The sequence below is a fragment of the Vicia villosa genome, unplaced genomic scaffold, assembly GCF_029867415.1.
Source record: "Vicia villosa cultivar HV-30 ecotype Madison, WI unplaced genomic scaffold, Vvil1.0 ctg.001537F_1_1, whole genome shotgun sequence".
In the NCBI taxonomy this organism is placed as follows: Eukaryota; Viridiplantae; Streptophyta; class Magnoliopsida; order Fabales; family Fabaceae; genus Vicia; species Vicia villosa.
The window spans coordinates 393691-414625 of record NW_026705657.1 but is presented as its reverse complement, the minus strand read 5'-3'; the positions used below and the strand labels follow the sequence as shown (position 1 = coordinate 414625).

The 20935-nt window shown below is 32.0% G+C and overlaps 1 pseudogene; it reads right to left on the bottom strand.

Moving 5' to 3' along the window:
* Positions 1 to 12195: 12195 nt before the first annotated feature.
* Positions 12196 to 13707, bottom strand: LOC131635726 (uncharacterized; annotated as a pseudogene).
* Positions 13708 to 20935: the final 7228 nt, after the last annotated feature.

Here is a 20935-nt window from a genome sequence, read left to right as displayed (position 1 = left end):
TTTTTAGTAGATTTAAGAGCAACAGACTTACCTGTTTTTTGGGGTTCATGTTTATCAAGTTCTATCTCGTGACTTCTTAGTGCACTGATGAGTTCTTCTAAGGATACATTGTTCAAATCTTTTGAAACTTTGAATGCAGTGACCATTGGTTCCCATCTTCTGGGTAGACTTCTGATGATTTTCTTGACACAGTCTGATTTGGTGTATCCTTTGTTCAGAACTCTTAGGCCAGCAATCAGAGTTTGAAATCTTGAGAACATTGTTTCAATGAACTCATTTTCTTCCATTTTGAAAGCTTCGTATTTCTGGATGAGAGCCAGAGCTTTTGTCTCTTTTACTTGAGCATTGCCTTCATGAGTAATTTTGAGAGACTCAAACATGTTATGTGCAGTATCTCTATTTGTGATTTTTTCATACTTTTATTTTGAGATAGCATTGAGCAGAATATTTCTAGCTTTGTGGTGATTTTTGAAATCTTCCTTTTGTTGTTTGGTCATGATCTTTCTATCAATCTTATTTCCTTCTTCATCTACTTGATGTGTGTAGACATCTAAAACCACATCCCATAAGTCGGCATCTTGACCTAGAAAGAAACTTTCTAGTCTATCTTTAAAGTATTCAAAATCTTTTTCATCAAAGACAGGAGGTTTTGTATAGTTGTTGTTGCTTTGATCAGTTGCCATAGTGTTTTCCTTCTGGATCTTTTTCTAACACGGTTAAGTGTTTGCACCCAGAACCAAGAGCTCTGATGCCAATTGAAGGTTTAGAAAACACTTAGAAGGGGAGATTGAATAAGTTTTTCCTTTTTCGTTCGTAACAACAATAGACAAAACACAGTTTTTTTATCCGGCTCGTCACCCGCCAAGGTGATTTCGCCTCTCTCAATCGAGGACTTAATCCACTATAATCAAAACTGACTACAAATGCACAACCAACTGTTGTGACTAACAATACAATGCACAAGCCATCTGCAAGTGACTAACACCTCTAAGACAAACTAGTCCTAACCCTCTTGAGAAATTTGACCCAACTTGTCTCTCAAGGAACAATTACAAATTAACTTCAAATAATAGTGTTTCAGATTGCTTCTAATAAGCTTTAATCCCAATTGTGATTTTTCACTAAATTTAAGTACAATGAATATGAACTCAGTATGAAAATATTTTTCTTCACCATAAAAGTTCACGTTGGCTTTGATAATATTCGTTTTTTTCTTTTTCAAATGATCTTCTATTTATAGCTTCAAGTATTTGTCTGTTGTCTTGATCTTTGGAGAGAGCATTAAATGTTTGCGTGTTTGCTTTTTGTTTTTGTTTCTCCAACGAACTGCATGTCTGTTGCTTCTTCAATCATTCTTGGGAATTGTTCCATTTGAGTGATACAGCCGCCTTTTAATCATTATGTTTTTAACGGCATCTTATCTTAATTCAGAACTTATATTTTTAACGGCATCTTATCTTGATTCAGAACTTAGATGACTATAAATATATATCATAAATTTAAATATTAACAACATTTTTAAAAGAAAATAATTATTTGTCTCAATATTTTTTTAACTAACGAAAGTTTTGCAAGAGAGTTTCAAAAGAGCGTATTTCAATAAATTGTTATTTCCGACATTAAGTGTCTAAAGCCCCTTTTGATTATAATTTGAAGAAAATCTAACGGTAATTCTTTATACTAAGTTATGTGTCAATTACCACTAAACCAACTAATTATTGGTGAGTTCATCTTTTAATTGGTCCAAAAACAAATGAGTTTATTGTTTGACGAAACTACTTGTTGTCAATAAACAAATCTATTATACATAGTATACCGTAACGCTAACATCTTGGATTGGTGGAACCCTGAAATATAAAGTATATATAGTTTCTCCCCTCGCACTTATTTGTGGTTTCTCCCCCCGCACTTATTTGTAATCTTCGCTAACCTTAGCTTGTTAAATAGTACAAGTCAATAATATCTTAATACAACAACACAACTATCTTCTCTCTGATCTTCTTCCTTTCTTTCCCCGTATACATACCACGGACAAAGGTAGCAAAAGCATTCACCTGAAATTCTTTATTTTGTTTTTATCCAATCAACACAAAAATGAGTCTGCCTAAAGCTTATACTATTCTGATTACCTTCGAGCTGGGTTCAATTGGAATTAAATATCAAGGTTTAAACACTAATCCATTCCAACAATCATCCCCAACTATGTTGCTCTTCTTGACTTCTATATTTTGTCATATCGTTGCATCCAGAGCTGACATGAACTTAACAATCACTATGGTAATATTCCATATTTCTGGTGTTGTTGGATGTGAGATACTTCTTTGGATTCTCATCCCTCAGTTCTGGAATTGGTATATCATCAACCTATTCCTCTTAATACTTACTTTCATCTGTTTCTTCAACTTCCTCAATACTAGTATCACTAAGCTCTACCTTGCTATACATTCAAAAGCTATTCTACCTCCAAATCCGGAAGCATCTCTTTCTCAGCCTTAAGATTTGTAATCTGCTGTAAACATTCAAAAACTAGATGCTATGTGGTTTGATTTGGTAGATATTTCGTTTAAACATATGTAATGCAGTTCTGTTTTCTTTCCTCCTTATTGATGAGCATAATGATGTGTGTATGTTTGAATAGTTGGTTTATATATGGAATATCAATTTATAATTGCCTTCTTTTTAATGCTGGCTTCTCTACTTATGTCTAGTAATGACTTCGAATACTTTTAATCAATCCTTTGGGCAATGTAAATGATGAATTGGTCTATATATTCCCCTTATCTTTGCAATTTCGATGCCACTTACCTTAATTAAATTGTTGTTATTACTTAGCATTTTGTCAAAATGACCCGACCCATACGGATTTCACAAAATGGCAAGGGACTAAGCAATTTGGTCCAGCACCTAACATAATTTCTATAGATCCATGGATCTGAAAATCCCCGATCATATTAGATATCACTGAGATTGATAGATCCAAAAGGCATGACAGTGTCTAATATTTTCAATTCTATCAGTCATTCTGGAATTTCCTAATTTAGGAGACTAAGTTGTATAATCAATAATTTTTTGTCACTGTTTTTGATTAGCTTGAAGAATTTTGATTTCACTACAAGGGTTTTATAAAATGGTAGTTGATAGTTGATACATGTATTATTTGCAGATTACAGCAAACATCAAGCAATATTATGCAACCTGTTATTCTTGTATTCGTTGGAATGATTCTTTTTTGTGGTCTCCGTGCACCCAAAGTAAGATTTTGCTGCATTTAGATCTGACTTTTCAACTTGTATGTGCTCTCAAATTTGAAATTAGCGAGGACTTTTCATGTTGTTTGTTCCCTTACTTGATTAGTTTCCAGATTTGCCTTTTGCATATGATAATGTTGTGTTTCATGTTTGTTTCCATTTGCTCTAGTATTGTTGACATACTGTGTACCCTAGAGCTTGTTTTAAGTTACAACCAACATTTACTGAATAACTATGTTTGTTTTCTTTCCTGAAAGATCATAAGTTTTATATGGTTAACAAGAAACTCATATTGGGATTGTAATTTAAGTATGCCGGCAACAAATACAGATTAGGTGTTTGGCTGACAACTATGTACAACACAGATCCAGAAGCAGTTTGCTGAATAACCCTGTTTGTATTAGCTAGCCGTTCGTCTCATGTTTATCTTGCCCGATGCAACTTCTCAAAGGCGAGTTTTCTTACGTGATCTAAATGTTGTTAGTGATCACATTCAGTTACATTATCCTTTTTTTTAATTAAAAAACTATATAGTAATATATTTGTAAAAACTCACAATAGCGCGATATGGAACTAGCTCTCATCAGGAACCCACCCCATAGTATTTCGCCTAGATTTGATCCCCACTCAGTAGGTGGCTCACCATGAGGGGAAACGTGGATGTTCTTGATGAGCATGAAGAATTTCCAATTCATTGCAACTGTTTCGGAAAATTGTAGTTAATTCATGTATTAGTATTATGAGACCTGTTTTTCTCGTATAGCTTGAATGATTCGTTTTAGTTCTCTTTGTGAAACCAAAGTAAGATTTTGCTATATTTAGTTCTGACTTTTCAACTTGTATGTGCTCTGCTCTCAAATTTGAAATTAGTATGGATATTTTGTTGTTGTTTGTTCCGTTTATATTAGTTTCCAGATTTGCCTTCAGAATAACTATGCTTGCTTTCTTTCTCACAAGATAAAAAGTTTTAAGATGATTAGAAACTCCTTTTGATAACACTTGTATGCAGGCAACAGATTCAAGTCCTTTAAGTAAAATACTATTTGGTAGTCCTTTTCATTTGTAGGAACCAATCCGCAATTTCTTGTAAAGGTCATGACTGAAAGTGAAAGCTTATTTATTTTTGCAGGAGCTTTAATTATGGGAAACCTCTAACTTTATCCTCAAATAGTTACAGCACATCCCTTTTCATGTTCTAATCCCTATGAGATCAATATAGAGAAGAAAATTCTGGTGAACCTAGCTTTGAAAAATGACTTCCCTAGTAATAAGCATAAACCATAACATACTAATTGGACAAACAACTTAAAATATTATAAGTTATTTTTATTACAAAAGATAATCAAATCAAATTGTTTAAACCATAAGCTATCATGAAGAGCATGTGAATAAGATTGGTTTGGTAGATATTTGTTTGTGTTTATTCTCAATTTTCTGCAAATATGCAATTGTTCATCAAATAAAGCGCCAGGACATAGAATTGAAAAAGAAATACAGGATATTTTATTTTGGATTCGCCGAGCATGCAAATTTCAATTTACTCCAACCGTGTTTACATTGATCTGTTGTCTAGGTATTGGAACTGCTAATTTCAATGCCAATTCACACAATTTCAAATTTCCTTTTGATTGTTATTGTTCTGCTGAAACATATTTCTTCAAAATCATCTCTTTAAACATGGTTCTTTTACTAGAAATTTAATTTTTCTTTGCAAATATATATTTTTAAATACTTCCACAGTTTCAAAACATTACATGCATCAGGTGATTGTGTCTGAGCGTAGTTGTTATGTTATCTTTTGATTTTGTGTTTTGTAATCAAGAAATTTCTCAGGCCTAGGATGAAGGAGATAAAAATGATTGATGTTGAAACTGATCAATGTTACAACTTCATAATTCATAAAGCTAAAAGGAACAATCCTGAAAGTGACAAAAATGAAAAAGTTCATTGGAAAGGGTTGGTATGAATTCACCAAGAAAAAGAAGCTTCACTTTGGAGATTTATTGTTTTTTAGAATACAACGGTTTTCAAGATTCATATCTGGTGTTGCAAAGTTCTATTCAACTTCTACTACAAAGATGGGGTTGTTTGTGTGGAAGTCTGTTATTTGGCTATAAAGTCTTGTTGTCTCTAAGTTATTTGTTAAATTTTCACTCAGTTTTTTGTATTACACTTTGACACCTTCTCAAGAATGCTTTGTTTATTGTAGTTTAATATAATTACTGCTTTGTTTAAGTTAACGCACCATTTTACATGTTTCGATATGAAATATATTCATGGATGAACTAGAATACTCATCTCGTCAGTCCAAACCTAAAAACTCAAACCTTCCAGCTGAACCAATTTTTTTTAGAAGCTTTGATAACGTTATTCATGCTAAAGTTCAATGATCCTTAAACTACAACCCTACCTCCTTTTATATTTGTGTTGCTGACCTATATTGAACCCAATTTAGATATTCTTCAATAATATAACCCAAAGATTTGGACTTCTCATTACTAAATTACTTTTTTTCATTCAATTTTTCTATTTATAAATGTCTAATTTATAATTTTCTTAACATAGTTTTATTTAAATGAAATATAATACTACATGTATTTTAACTACTATATCTATAGATACATTTTAACAGTGTTCTTATTCATAAAACATGTACGTGCAATATCAACAAAATTTGTACGTACCTTTTTTTCTAATGCATTAAATTTTCATGAATTTTTTTTTTTATTATCAACTCAAATTTTTTAATAAAAAGTGTGTACTATACCTGAATCTATGTGTATGCATGAGTTATTACTAATTTTGGTAAAAAAAATAAAAAATTATTTTAGGACGGTAAATTTGGTTGTGGAGTAATTCCCGAATTTTTTAAAAAAATGAAAGGAATGAGTGTAGGCAGTTGATGTAGACAGGCAAGTGAGGGCAGAAATGAAGAAATGAAGGCAGTTGATGTAGACACCAAGTGAGGCATAAATGGAAAAATGAAGGCAGTTGATGTAGACAGGCAAAGGAAGACCGATGAAAAAAGTAAGACAGTTGATGTAGGCAAAGGAAGGCGGATGAAAAAACGTAAGACAATTGATATAGACAGGCAAAGGAAGCCAGATGAAAAAACGTAAGACAGTTATGTAGACAGGCAAGAAAAAGGCAGAAACGAAGGAATGCATATTAAAACAGGAAATGAATTCCCTGCAGTCAAATAGTAACTGCAGGTAATCTCAACCATTGAATTGTAATATCTGTTTTTATTTGCTTATTGAACTTTAAATCAAGGCCATTTAATTATAATCCTATGGTCCACAAAATACCAACTGCGTGACAGTGTGATTTCCTGAGTGCAGGGAATCACGGTCTTATAACAAAGTTTTCCAAGTTGAAGACCAGCGGAATCTTCTCCCCAGCACATGACAAAAAAATTCTTAGTTATAAAAAAAGCCTCTCATTGCAATGCAATCCATAGTCTGTTAATACTAGCACACACCATTTTGAGAGTCCTTCAATCAACACAAAAATGAGTATGCATAAAGCTTATACTATTCTGATGAGTATGGAGTTAGGTTCCATTGGAATTAAGTATCAAGGTTCAAACACCAACCCATTCCAACCATCATCCCCAACCTTTTTCCTGTTTTTGATAGCTCTACTTTGTCATGCAGTTACAACCGTGGCTGACTTGACCTTCCCAACTACTATGATCTTGTTCCACTTCACTGGTGTTGTTGGATGTGAGACACTTCTTTGGATTCTCATCCCTGAATTCTGGAAATGGTATACCATTAACATATTCCTGTTACTAGTTACTTCATTCTGTTTCTTTAAGTCCATCACTAGTAGCTTCACTAAGCTCCTTATTCCAGCACTTTCAAATGCTGCTATTGCTGATCAGCCTCCAACTTTGGAACCACATGAGTCTCAGCCGTAAGATATGTAACCTGCTTTAAACATGAAAACCTAGATGCTATATGGTACATGTTTTGCATTTGTGTATAATATGTTATAATTGTTCTTTACAACCCAAAATTCAAAAAGGAATAGGATTAGTTGCGGATGTTAGCTCAATTGTTATTAATGAGCATAATGAAGTGTGTGTTTGAATAATTAGTTTATATATGTAAAACCAATGTTAAACTGCCTTCTTTTTCTTGCTTTATACTTATGTTTATTTTTACTTTAGAATTTCAATTTGAGCATAGAATGATTTAGCCATTGTCTAGGCCAGATCACATATACTGCAAACAACTCAAACAATTAATTATTTAATTATTTTAATGGCTTGATTTGTTGTTGCTAAAGCTAATCTCAATATGGAAAAACGAAATTAAAATCAAATATTAGCTTGGGAATTTGTTGGGAAGAGGATAGAATTGATCACAAATGATCATGTACTCTCAGTGAATATAATAGGAGTTAACCTGCGATGAGATGCGTAAGAGGGCTTTGTGTTCTGTTATGCAAAAGAGTGAATGAATTACCTAGCTATCTAGCTAGGGTATTTTTAGATTCGATTACTTGATCCAGGAGCCACTACAAAGAACAATACTGGTGTCTATGAATTTGGCCACGCTGATAATGGGGTGAGTCATCCCTCATAGTAGGAAGTGTGGTTAACCTATGAGATGAGATGACTTCAGTTCTTCCCCTAACACGTGGCTTGACACGTTTCCCATGGGTTGCAACTGAGGAGGGTTCGGTCGGGCTGGATCACATGCTCTCCACCTGACCCCCACCCCTTCGAGCCATAATACCTTCCTGTTATTTATGGACTGCACCCAAAGTAAGATTTTGCTGCATTTATATCTGACTTTTCAACTTGTATGTGCTCTCAAATTTAAAATTAGCAAGGACTTTTCATGTTGTTTGTTCCCTTTATGATTAGTTTCCAGATTTTCCTTTTGCATATGATAATGTTGTTTTTCATATTTGTTTCCATCTGCTCTAGTATTGTTGAAATACTGTGTACCCTAGAGCTTGTTTTAAGTTACAACTAACATTTATTGAACAACTCTGCTTGTTTTCTTTCCTGAAAGATCATAAGTTTTATATGGTTAGCAAGAAACTCATATTGGGATTGTAATTTATGTATGCAGGCAACAAATACATATAAGGTGATTTGGGTGACAACTATGTAGCACACAGATCCAGAAGCAGTTTGCTGAATAACCCTGTTTGTATTAGCTAGCCGTTCGCCTCGTGCTTATCTTGCCCGATGCAACTTCTCAAAGGCGATTTTTCTTACTTGATCTAAATGTTGTTAGTGATCACATTCAGATTTACCTTTTGCATATGTTGTTTTTCATGTTTGTTTCCATTTGCTCTAGTGTTGTTCAAATACTGTGTACACTAGAGGTTGTTTTAAGTTTTAACTAACATTTACGGAATAACTATGCTTGTTTTGTTTTCTTTCCTGAAAGATCAAAAGTTTGTTCACATTGGGATTGTAATTCAAGTGTCTAGGCAACAGATACAAACTGGGCGATTTGGCTGACAACTATGCTGTGCAAAGATCCTGAGGCAGTTTGCTCAATGACTCTGTTTGTATAAGCTTATACTATTCTGATAATCTTCGACCTGAGTTCAATTGGAATTAAATATCAAGGTTTAAACAGCCATTCACTCCAACAATCATCCCCAATTATCTTGCTCTTTTTGACTTCTATCTTTTCTCATCTTGTTGCATCTACAACTGATATCACCTTGCCAGTTACTATGTTCATATTCCATATTTCAGGTGTTGTTGGGTATGAGACACTTCTTTGGATTCTCCTCCTTGAACTATGGAAATGGTATATCATTAACCTATTCCTTTTACTAATCACTTCCTTCCGTTTCTTCAACTGCATCGGTACTTGTATCACTAAGCTCTTTCTCGCTATACATTCAAAAGCTACTCAGCCTCCAAATTTGGAATCACATGAATCTCACCAGTAAGATTTGTAACCTGAAAATGTGAAAAAGTCAATGCTATGTGGTTTGATTTGGTAGATATTTTGTATTTTGTTTATTCTAAATATTATGTTTAATATGTATTTGTTGTTCATTCAAATAAAACCCTAGGAGATAAAACTGAAAAAATAATACATTGTATTTTAGTTGCAGATGTCAGGTGAATTCTTTGTCTAAACATATGTAATGCAATTCTGTGTTTTACCCCTTATTAATGAGCATAATGATGTATATGTTTGAATGGTTAATTTATATATGGAAAATCAATGTAAAACTACCTTCTTTTAAATGTTGTCTACTTATGTCTATTTTATTTTTGAAATTTGAATTTGAGCCTAACTCAACAGAATATGCACCTCATAGAATGATATAGATTATCTAGTCCATATCAAATTTACTGCAAGCATATCAAACAGTTAGTTATTAAATGGCTATGATTTGCCGTTGCTAAAGCTAATCTCAATAGGGAAAAACACAACTACAACCAAATCTTGGCTTGGGAATTTATTAGGAAGAGGATGGAGGTGATCACAGATGATCCATAGCAGAAATGTACTTCCAGATTTGTCTTCAGAAGGTAAAAAACTTTACGACGATTAGTAACTCTCTTTGATTACACTTGTTGGGAGATTGTCCTTCAAGTGTGCAGGCAACAGATTCGAGTCTGCTCAGTGACACTGTTCTCATCAGCTAAGCCCTACACCTCATGCTTGTGTTCCCTGCTGCAATTGCTCTATGGTTGGTTTTACTTTATCTAAATGTTATTACTGATTACAATGAATTTCATTATTTTAAAAATCATCATTTTTACTGAATTTTATAGTTAATCTGTGTGACCAGTTAGTGTTATTCTTCTAGAGATTCCAAGATTATGGGGAAAGATCTAGGAGCTCGAATGAGGTAGAGAAACACAAACCCTGAATCAAAGAGTGGACAGAAATAGACGGCAGAGGCCAAAAGTGTGGACGGAAAACTTTAGGATGATCATTCTTTGAAGGAAATTTTTGGAGGGACTAAAAACAAAATTCGCAATATTTAGGAGGATGACAAATATATTTAACCCATATTTCATTTACTACTACAGTTTTTTTTTTCCTATAGAGTGATATGCATTTCCTTTTTGTGTGTGTGCATAATTTATGGTTTGTGTTTGATTTTGAAAGATTCTCATGGTTTTTTTTATAGGTCCCAAAGAACAAAAGGAATGTTATATGTAAGAAGAGTATGAGAAGTGGTTCTATAAATACTAAAGAGAATGTGAGTCCTGGTTCGCAGGATCAGACCTTAAGCAGAGCTGTTGTTCAGAAAATGAATCAAATTCTTCTCATGAGCTATGTGGAGGGGCATCTTAAGGTTTGAGTCAGAACGATTATACAACTCTGAATTTAAATGGCAAATCAAGATCTAGTAGAGATCCTTCTCTTGGCCATGCAATGTGATCGCGAGGAATTAGTTCTTACCATGTTTTCATTCTGCATTGTATAGAGGAGAAGAGAAAGAATAAATCAAAGTTTGTGAATCCTATAAAACCTTGTCTCCAATGGAACTAAGGTAACTTTCTTTCTCAATGGCATTCGCAATATTGAATAACAGCTGATTAATATGCTAAAAGCTATTTATCAACACCATGATTGAGGAAACCATCCAATATGTAAAGCTTTTACAGTTTCAAAGATACATTTTGGGTGATTAGGCTGACAACTATGCTGCACCAAGATCCTTAATCATAAATATTTAAAGTTGACAAAAGGCCAAGTGATATCACATAAATTTGTCATGGTTAAAGACTTATCAACTACAGAAACATATACAACAGAATTAACTCAAATTCAACCTAAACTAAACATATGTCTACAATACCCACTAAGCAAACAGTTCCTACTCCATGTAGTAATCATATACACAAATCTGAAACAAATTACTTTAAATTCTACTAAAAAGAAAACAAGTTCTTAGCAAGATGCAAGCACCGACACGGCAAACCAGCATTTAACTAATTGACAGTTTAACTTCATCTGTGTCTATCCACCCTACTAGCGGAATCATTGCATCAGCATTTAACTTTGTTCTTCCGAGAATTCTTTGTTTTTCATCATTCATTACCTCCCTTCTCATACAATTAACCAACTAACTAACACCACCACTAAAACTACTTTATTACCCTATCATTATGTATTTGCACCCCGCACACATAAGAATCATGTGGAAATAGAGGATGGACAAGCCAGTTATGCTAAGTTTTAGAAACAATTGGGAAACTTGGTAAGACGCTTAAGCCTATGTCATGAACACAGTACCAAAACCTTATACTTCATGTGAAAATTTTAAATTTAAATTTAGTTTGATGGTACTTCATTTTACACGAATTTCAGACGAATTGATAGCAAACCAATTCACAGTTCATAGGAGGAGGTACATGTGAATTATGTGACTATGGACCGGACCAACCAACCCACAAAAACAAAACAGTCCCTCCATAACCAGTCATGTGTCATCCATTATATAAATATAAAATAAATCATTTTGGTCTTTTGGTTAATTTAGCAAGAGCTATAGTCATAGTGATCCTCATAATTTTTTTTTGGGAAATAAAGCATTACTTATATTACCAAAATCGAGGAAAACAATAATCATTTCCTAACCCCTCCTAGCATTTTCGAGGATGGAATCTTAGAGGTTTTTTTCATTTTATATATATGATATGATTTCTCGTAGGTTTAACTACTTCAAATCATTTCCTAACCCCTCCTAGCATTTTCAAGGATGGAATCTTAGAGGTTTTTTTCATTTTATATATATGATATGATTTCTCGTAGGTTTCAAATAGAAAAAAAAAATTCCCTAAGTCATGACTAGAAAATTGTCTTATGACTCATAAATTTTATAAATAAATTATTAAAAGAAAAGGAACTTATTCAATATAATTATTGAGTGTATGACATAATATAAAAAGGATTAATCTTGAACCTTGTCCATAAAATAAAAAATAAAAAAGAGTAGTCTTCTATATTCTTCGAGTTTTAGAGAGCAAGGCACAAGCTGTGAGCATGAATCCAAGATACAACAAAGCATGTAAAGGATTGGCGGCCATATCAGCTAACTGCAAAAAAAAATGATTTATCAAGGACTATTTATACAAATGGTGGAAGCTTTATATTGAATAAGTATAAATAGGAACATGTCTCTTACCTGGAAGGTGAACTGATCTAGTAAGCAATGCCACCATCAGGAATTGAATGACCAGTTCCATAATCAGAGACAGTGAAATTTCCACTGAACTTACTGTAGAGAAGCTGAAGAAAGAATTCCAGTAAGATTAGATTGTTACAAGAGAGAAAGCAAAAGCATAAGCATAAATATAAAGGCCAATCAATCTATCATAAAACTATTATTACCCGGGAGATAGAGTAGAGAATGAAAGCAAGGTTAGACTGAAGAAAAATGGACATGATTGGAGACTGAATAAAAGTGGGCATGATTGAATATGAACCCTGCTGTCCTTCGGCATTCTTTGACCGACATGAACGTTGGAAGTATATCACAATTAGGATGATTATGACAGTAGCAAGAAGACTTGCCAGATTGGGAAGATTCTGCCGATAAAATGCTTCGCCAAGAGCAGAAATCTTGTCTGTTTTAGTTATCAACAAATGGAAGAGAGCACTAACAGAACCCTCAAATTCAGCTCCACGTCCAGTATTAACAATGGCGGGACTAAATGCCTGCCATATAATGTTTCCACTGTAAAATATGGAAAGGTGCCCTGGTTGTTAGAAGTTGCTATAACATAGAAAGCACAAATTTCAGACTTAAAAAACGTACCAGATAGCAGTGGCCATAAATAGCGAAAGATATCGTTTTTGAAGAAGCTGATCTAAACATTTCGCAATAATACCCACAAAAAAGAGCTGCAGAATGATGAGTACAGCATTTCCTACTCCAAATTGGCCCACACTACCATGCAGCCCTAAAAGAACATAACCAACTGCTTGTCCAAGAGCTATCAAAATAGCAAGTAGATTTTTGCTGCCATATAAAAGAAAAATTAATTCAATATAATTATAATTTGAGTGTATAACACAATATGCCGCCCTATAATGAAAACCAACTTATCAAAGAGAACCGGAAATATAACATGAATGCATTTAATAAGTTATATCTCATACACCAATAATTAGGTTAAAGAATAAAAATTGTACACTTACAAAAGAGGCCGATCTTGAATGATGTTACATCCAACCAGAAATACCATGAGGATCTCCGAAGTCACGATAGGAGTGATTCCAAGTGCCAAGAGAGTTCCATGTTTTGAAGCAACGACAGCACGCATCCAATAGAATGGATCTGCATTTGTTGTCGAGTGTACAGGGAGCAGACTGTAAACCAGGAAAATGAAAAGAGAGATGACAGTATATATGATCTTCTCTCTAAATGGCAGTGACACTTTTGAGTCAGCAGTCTGAACTTCGGGAAGTAACCGTCTTACTAAATGCGGCAGCCTAAACCCACTTCCCATCTTATCAGAAGATGTTAATTTAACCTGCATCATACATCAACATTCTTATCAAATGATGTTAATTTTTTAACCTATAAAAGCATAGCTGCATGCATCGAAATAATACTATATAACGGAGATGTATTCATAATCGTAGATATAGAAGAAATTCATGAAATTAAGCAATATAGGCAAAATAAGAAGAAAAATATTACAAACCCTAACTTGCACGAGAAGTAAACAGGAAGTACGCAAGAATTGAAGTGGATTTTTTTTTACTGACTATGTCTGGTGCTGCTCTCCTTATATATTGATTTTGACCCCTCTTCCAAGAAAGCCCAATTTTAAATTTACTTAATGTGATTGAGAATCAGATTTTTATTCTACTTATTCTCATGTGCCAACTTCATTGCCCAATAAAAATAGTTTGGTAACTTTACACAACTGAAGTGGCGCAACGATATTGGTTAATTGATTTGTCACTCAGAAGATATAATTGGAAATTCTTAATAAATAGAAAGAATTTATTATGTAAACATGAGTGTTATTTGTTTTTGTTTTTTCCAATTTTCTAAATGTTGATACTAAAGATACGGTTTAAGGCAATTAAATTACATAACTTTTTTTAAAATCTTTTCAAATTTTAATTTTCTTATTAGCTACTAAAATAATTAACGTTATAACATGTATATTTAATATTAAAAAAATATGATAATTAATTTGTAAATTCTTTTGGAATATATATATATATATATATATATATATATATATATATATATATATATATATATATATATATATATATATATATAATTTGGTGACGATATAATAAAATTTATTTATTACACTTTATCATAAATGAGTGCGTAACTAACTAATTTAATATATTAAATTAATTTCACTATTTTATTTTAGAGGAAACAAAAGGTTTGTTTAGTGTTTATTATAGGATAATAATAAATATTTATTTTATAAAAGGTTTGGTACAATATAATATTATTATATGGTTTCATGTGTTTTGTACACATTAGATAAGATAGTAGTGACATAAAAAAAATTATATTCAAATTATAAAAAATAATTTCATAACTTATTTTTAATTTTTAAGAGATGTGAAATTCATTTCAATAGAATAAAGTTTATAAAAAATAGAAGGTAAATGGCAACAAGTTTCGGCACTACTCTTTTTTGGATGGCATAATCAATCCTCTTATTAACTACATTCATAGGCATAGGAGATATATATAACATTGTTATTCATAATAGTCTTGGACTCTTTGTAAACGTTCATATGCTTCTGGTGCTAAAAAATTATACGTGTCTAAAGCAAATGGTATGAAAGCATGTTGATTGTCAGAACACGCTTTCTCATGTTTGACTATTTTCCTTGAAGCAACTTTGAGAGATTCAATGTTTTACTTAAAATATCATTAGAAGCGATTCAATGCTTTACTTAAGGCTTTCTGTTCTTTCTTTTTTTCATTCCTCCTGCCTCATGAATCTCATATAACCAGAAAGATTTTGTTACTCTGCGATTGTGATTTACTTAAAGTTGTCAATTCTTTGCAAGAGGCAATGAAAATATGTGGCTCCTCTTCTGCTCTGGCGATTCGTGTGACCAAGCTGGAGTGTTCTCTTTAGGATGTGGGGAAGCGATATAAGGTTGCTTTTGAATCTGTTGAGGAGAAGACTCATCAGGTGGAGGAGCACTGAAAAACCTTCCTTCAAGAGACTGGGATCTATGGATAGGCCTTGAAAGCTCTCCAAGACAACGTGGCCAGTCTAAAACTGCTTTAACTTTTTAGGGAGTTAGACTACAATTAGTATTGGGTTCTAATAATTTTTCATTTAGTTGAGGATTCAACTCCAAATTTTTTCAGTTACACAAAAGTTTTATGCATGTCCTTTCTAACAAAACATAATCTAAAACACCATAATCCATAACATAATATAACAAAATAACATGTTTTAATATCATAATCTAAAACATCTACCACAATCCAATATATATGGGAAAAATTCAAATTAAATGTGTACCTTATAAAAATGGAGAAGAAAAAATGAATCTATAAACAAATATGCTCTAAATCTGGTTCTAATCTTCTATCTTGAAAGAATAAAGGCTTTGAGTATTTTTTGAGTAATACTGGTAAAAAAACCAGTGCTATCGCATGTGGCCCGTCTGGATTCACATTACACGTCTATGAAACCATCATTTATAAAGTTTAAATTCATTCTTCAATTGGTTAGCGTTGACATAATTACAAATATAGGCTAATGATATGTATAAATTTTTAACCATTGATTCGTACTTACTAGAAAGATTTAAAAGATGGGCATTAAAATTAACAGTCTACACCTAGTATCTAATAGATACGTTCACATCTACCTGATGATCTATAATTGCAAGGACCTTCGTTATGATGAACAATTTACTGTTGTAAATTAGGAAATAAAATGAGAAATAAAAATAAATCTTAAATTAATATACTTTACCACGAGAGTATTAAGTCTTTAACGTTAACTTAAACAAATTTGTCGTTGGCATTCCAAGATTGCAAAACATATAAATCAAATTTGCTACAGATTTATATATAGATATGTAATCCTAAACTTTTTATTTTGAATCAATGCACAAAAATAGATTAGCAGTTGCTAAAAAAGATAGATTAAAAAGAGAAGTTCGAAAAATATGTGATGTAGAAGAAGCCTTCAATAAAACAATAAAACAATCGTGCATTGAATTTTACAATGCACGCACTTCATCATTGATCAACCAGCCTATAACAACAAACTGCACCATACAACTCCATGAAGAAATATATCAAATTATATATTCATTATTCGAAAATTGCAAAAATACCAAGTAAAAATGGATATTTAATTTGGATCACAAAAGATAAGGTAAAAAGGATTACCAAGTAACAAAGTGCTTGAAAACCCTCTTGTATACAATATTTGTAATAATAATAATAATAATAATAATAATAATAATAATAATAATAATAATAATAATAATAATAATAATAATAATAATAATAATAATAATAATAATAATAATTGATACTGTAAAAGTTTAGTAAATCTAAAAATGAAAAAATAGTTATGGAAACAAGAAATGAAAAAGAATAAATATCCATATGTAAATGTAGACTCAAAATAATAACATGAGAAAAGAATTAAATATCACTTTCGCAAATGGAATGAATAATATTTAAAAAGATATTTAAAAAAAAAATTTACACAATATATTAATAAAAGATAGAATTATAAAAATTAAACAAAGAATGTGTATTTAATCTATTTTAAATGAGTAAAAAAGTTACAAAAATATGTCAAAAAAAGTATAAAATACATTTTAGATAATTTATTAAAAAGTTGATACAAAATACATAATTATAAAAGGTATAAAAAGAAAATGAATGAAAAAACACGTTGAATAAATTGAACACGTGATATTTGAAGGGACAAATAGGTGTTTAGGTAAAGTGGGTCAGGGTTTTGGTAAGGAAACGTGGTTTTGGTAGCAGTGCTATATACGATTACTTAATAGGATTCGAGAAGATTTTAGGAAACAATCACTTGTCTCGATTGCAACCGAATTGAAGAAGAACTCTTCTTCCAAAAAGGACATGGTCAACAACAATATCAATGGTATTAGGTAAGCAATTATCGAAAACATTTGTGATTAATAATATGAACTTCTTCACCATGATCTTGTTGAAAATTGTAGTGGGTTGTACCGAAAGTGAAGTTGTTGTTATTTCATCTTTATTTAGATATAGTTATTGATGTTGCTTTGTTGTTTTCTGTTGAACATCTGTCATTCGTGTTTGTTTTCTATTACACCAACACATGCTAATTTTTTTTCCCTTTTGTATGTTGGTTTGGAAAATGTTTTGCATGTTGTTTTGTGGTTGCAGAGGAAGTTCTGAGCAGCAGAAAAAGGATGCGTATTGGAGACAACTTGAGTTGGAATTCAATTATCTTGAAGAGGATGAGTCTCAAAGTCTAAGAAGGCTAATAGAAAGCGTTGTCGGGAAGAGGCAAATATAGGTAAGGAAAAAGGGGATTTTTTTTTACATAGAATGGTATAGGTCAATGAACATGAATAGTTAATGGGATTATTAGTCTATCCACATGATAGTCTTAATTCTTTAATGTTATCTCACTTCACAATAAATCTCGACGACAAATAGTTTAAGAATATTGTCTTTATGTTTAATAGGATCTCATGTTTAAGTCAAACTTAACATTTCATTAAACGGACTAGGTATTCTAGGGACTTTATTATATTAGGAAAAAAACATAATAAAGAATTTTTTTTTACTATTAATAAATAATTTGATACAAGTACAAAAACTATTGGCCTCTAGGCTTGCACCAATAGTTAGATGTCTTGTTAGTTGATGATCCTCTTTAACATTAGAAGGACTCCTTGTAACACCCCGAATTTATTGATTATTTTATTATTTATTTGTTTTATTAATTATTATGTGATACGATAATTAATTAAATTGTGTGTTTTCTGTTATATTTGTGATATTTGTGTTTTGAGTTAGTAAGTGTGAAAATGAAAAAATAGTGAATTGGGCCTAATAGGGTGTTAGGATGAATAATAGTGGAGGTTAATGTTTAGTAAGCCTACTAAGATAATTTTATATAGTAAGGGTTTAACAAATAAGAGAAAAGAGAAAGTGAGTGAGAGAAGTGAAGAAAAATATAGAAAGAAGATAAAAGAGAAAGGGAGAAGAATGAGGCAACCCTATGGAAGAAGATCAACTAAGGTAAGGGTGGATCTTCATCTTGTTATGGGGTATATAATTTTATATAATGGTTAGTAACATGTTAGGATTTAAGGATTGAAATTCTAGGTTTTGACATGTTAAGTTTTGAATGAGAAATCATGAAATTGATGTTTGAATCATGTTTTAATGTTTGAAAATTGAACCTACATGTTAGATATAGGTTATAATATCTTAAATCGCATAAAAAATGATTTTAAAACGTATTTTGAGTGAAGAAATCGCTCAGGGAATCATTTTGTCCGCGCAACATTTTTCTGCAGATCGCAGAGTTCGCTCAGCGAAATAGCCGAGTAGAATTTTTATAAAACTTCAAAAATTCATAACTTTTGATCAGTAACTCCGTTTGAGTCCCATTTCGAAGCGTTAAAATGCTAGCGTGGTATTCTTTTCAATAAAAATAATCTAGTTAGCACTAGGTGATTAAATCATTGTGTAGTTTTGTAAAATGACATGTATGTGTGTATATATATATATATATATATATATATATATATATATATATATATATATATATATATATATATATATATATATATATATATATATATATATATATATATATATATATATATATGTTGACAATTGGTGTTTAGATGGATTTTGTGGCATTTATTTGTATAAACATGATACTTGAATTTTATATGTATGCATGATGTGAATTACTATTGGTTGAGAATAACATGGTTGAGCTATGTTTGCTACTTGTTATTGGTGATGTGTTGATTTAGTGAGTGTTGTGGAGATGTTTTCATGTGTATTTCTTAACATGAAATTTTGTATGTTTGTGTAAATGCGTGGTAAATTCATATGTGATGAATTAGTGAGATATATGCTTGTATATTAAGATTGAGATATGGTCTTAATTTCATATGGTGGTCGATATTTGCACATGCATTCATTTATCAGGTGAGAAAGAGGAAATGTTTGGTAGTTCCGTGGGAGCTATTGACTTGTCCCAAATTGGGAGATGAGTTTGAAGTCTAGAGGGCAAACTTATTTTGGTGGTTATCTGCTTGGAGATGATAGACGCGGGTAATCTGCTAAGGATAACATTAGTGTTGTACCCCAATTTTTGACCACTAAGATCCCACCATATTCCAAATAGTAGGATCATCATTATTATCATTATCACCATTCATATATCATTTGTTAACCCAAAAATACAAAAAAAATTATCGCTTGTTACTTGTGTCCTAAGACAGGAGACTGATCAAGAGGAGGCTGAGCAAATTAGCGTTTAGAGACCCACAAGGAAGTTCAACATTCTCCTATGATTCAAAGGGTTTTCTCATCAATATTTAAGTCCGAGGATAGCCCAATTCAAGATCAACAACTATCAAGATCACTTGAGGTCCCAAATTAGGGTTTTGGCCTAATTCCACTAGAGGGTTGACTTTTAAGTAGGACATGGCTCCAAGACTTAAACCATGATTCAAGGGCATCCAAATCAACATTACAATCCATCCATATCATTCATTTGAAGAGGAGACCTTGATTCATTAGGAAATCACAAAACTGCAGTTCATTTGGAAAAAGTCAACTATGTGGGTCAACCATTGACTTTTGAGAAAAATGGTCAACTATGAACTTTTAAGGATTCAAATCATCATCATATGATTATTGAAGACATTTGGCCAAATAAAATCAAGAAAATTCATCAAGAATCAAAAAGTCAACAAAAGTCAGATTTAGGGTTTTTAAGTAAATTTAACCTGATTTTGGGAACTCCAAATTTTGCCTACAGACACAAAAATCTCCAAACATGAAAGTTGTAGATCTTGATCAAACAAAGAACTCATCACATTGAACATTTCTTCAAAAAATGATTATTTTGATAGATATGGAATTTTGAAGATTATGTTCCAAAAAACTCAGAAAACTTTTAAGTGTTTTCACTTAGATTTTTCCTAACTTTATGGCCATTTTTCTCCATGATCCCAAAGGAGTTTGAGAAAATTTTTAACAAGGGACTTGAAGTATGTAGAAAGGGCTTTCCAAAGAGATCAATAGCATGAAAATCCATGGCTTGAGCTATGAGATATGATTTTGTGAAGAAGGCACCATGAACACTTGAATTCAAGTATGAACATGAAGAAATTATGAACCAAACATGTTCAAATTTGAAAGATTCCTTGCATGCAGCCCCTATAACTTTTTTAAGAGGCCATTATCAATAGATTACACTTGATTTTGAGCTATGATCCAAGTGTTTAATACATTATCCAAGTGATCATTCCATTAATGGCATAAAGGTCACACTTCCATTCTAGAAAAACATTGCTTTTACAAAGTCCACTCTCCTTGAGCCTCACCCATGCTCCCTTTGCAGAAAAAGAAATTTAAACACAACAAGCAAGCTCTATAAGATTAGATCAAAGTCCCTACAAGCATGCTTAAGCCTTGTACCTTCTATTGAAACCATAATTTTCTCCTTTCTTCAT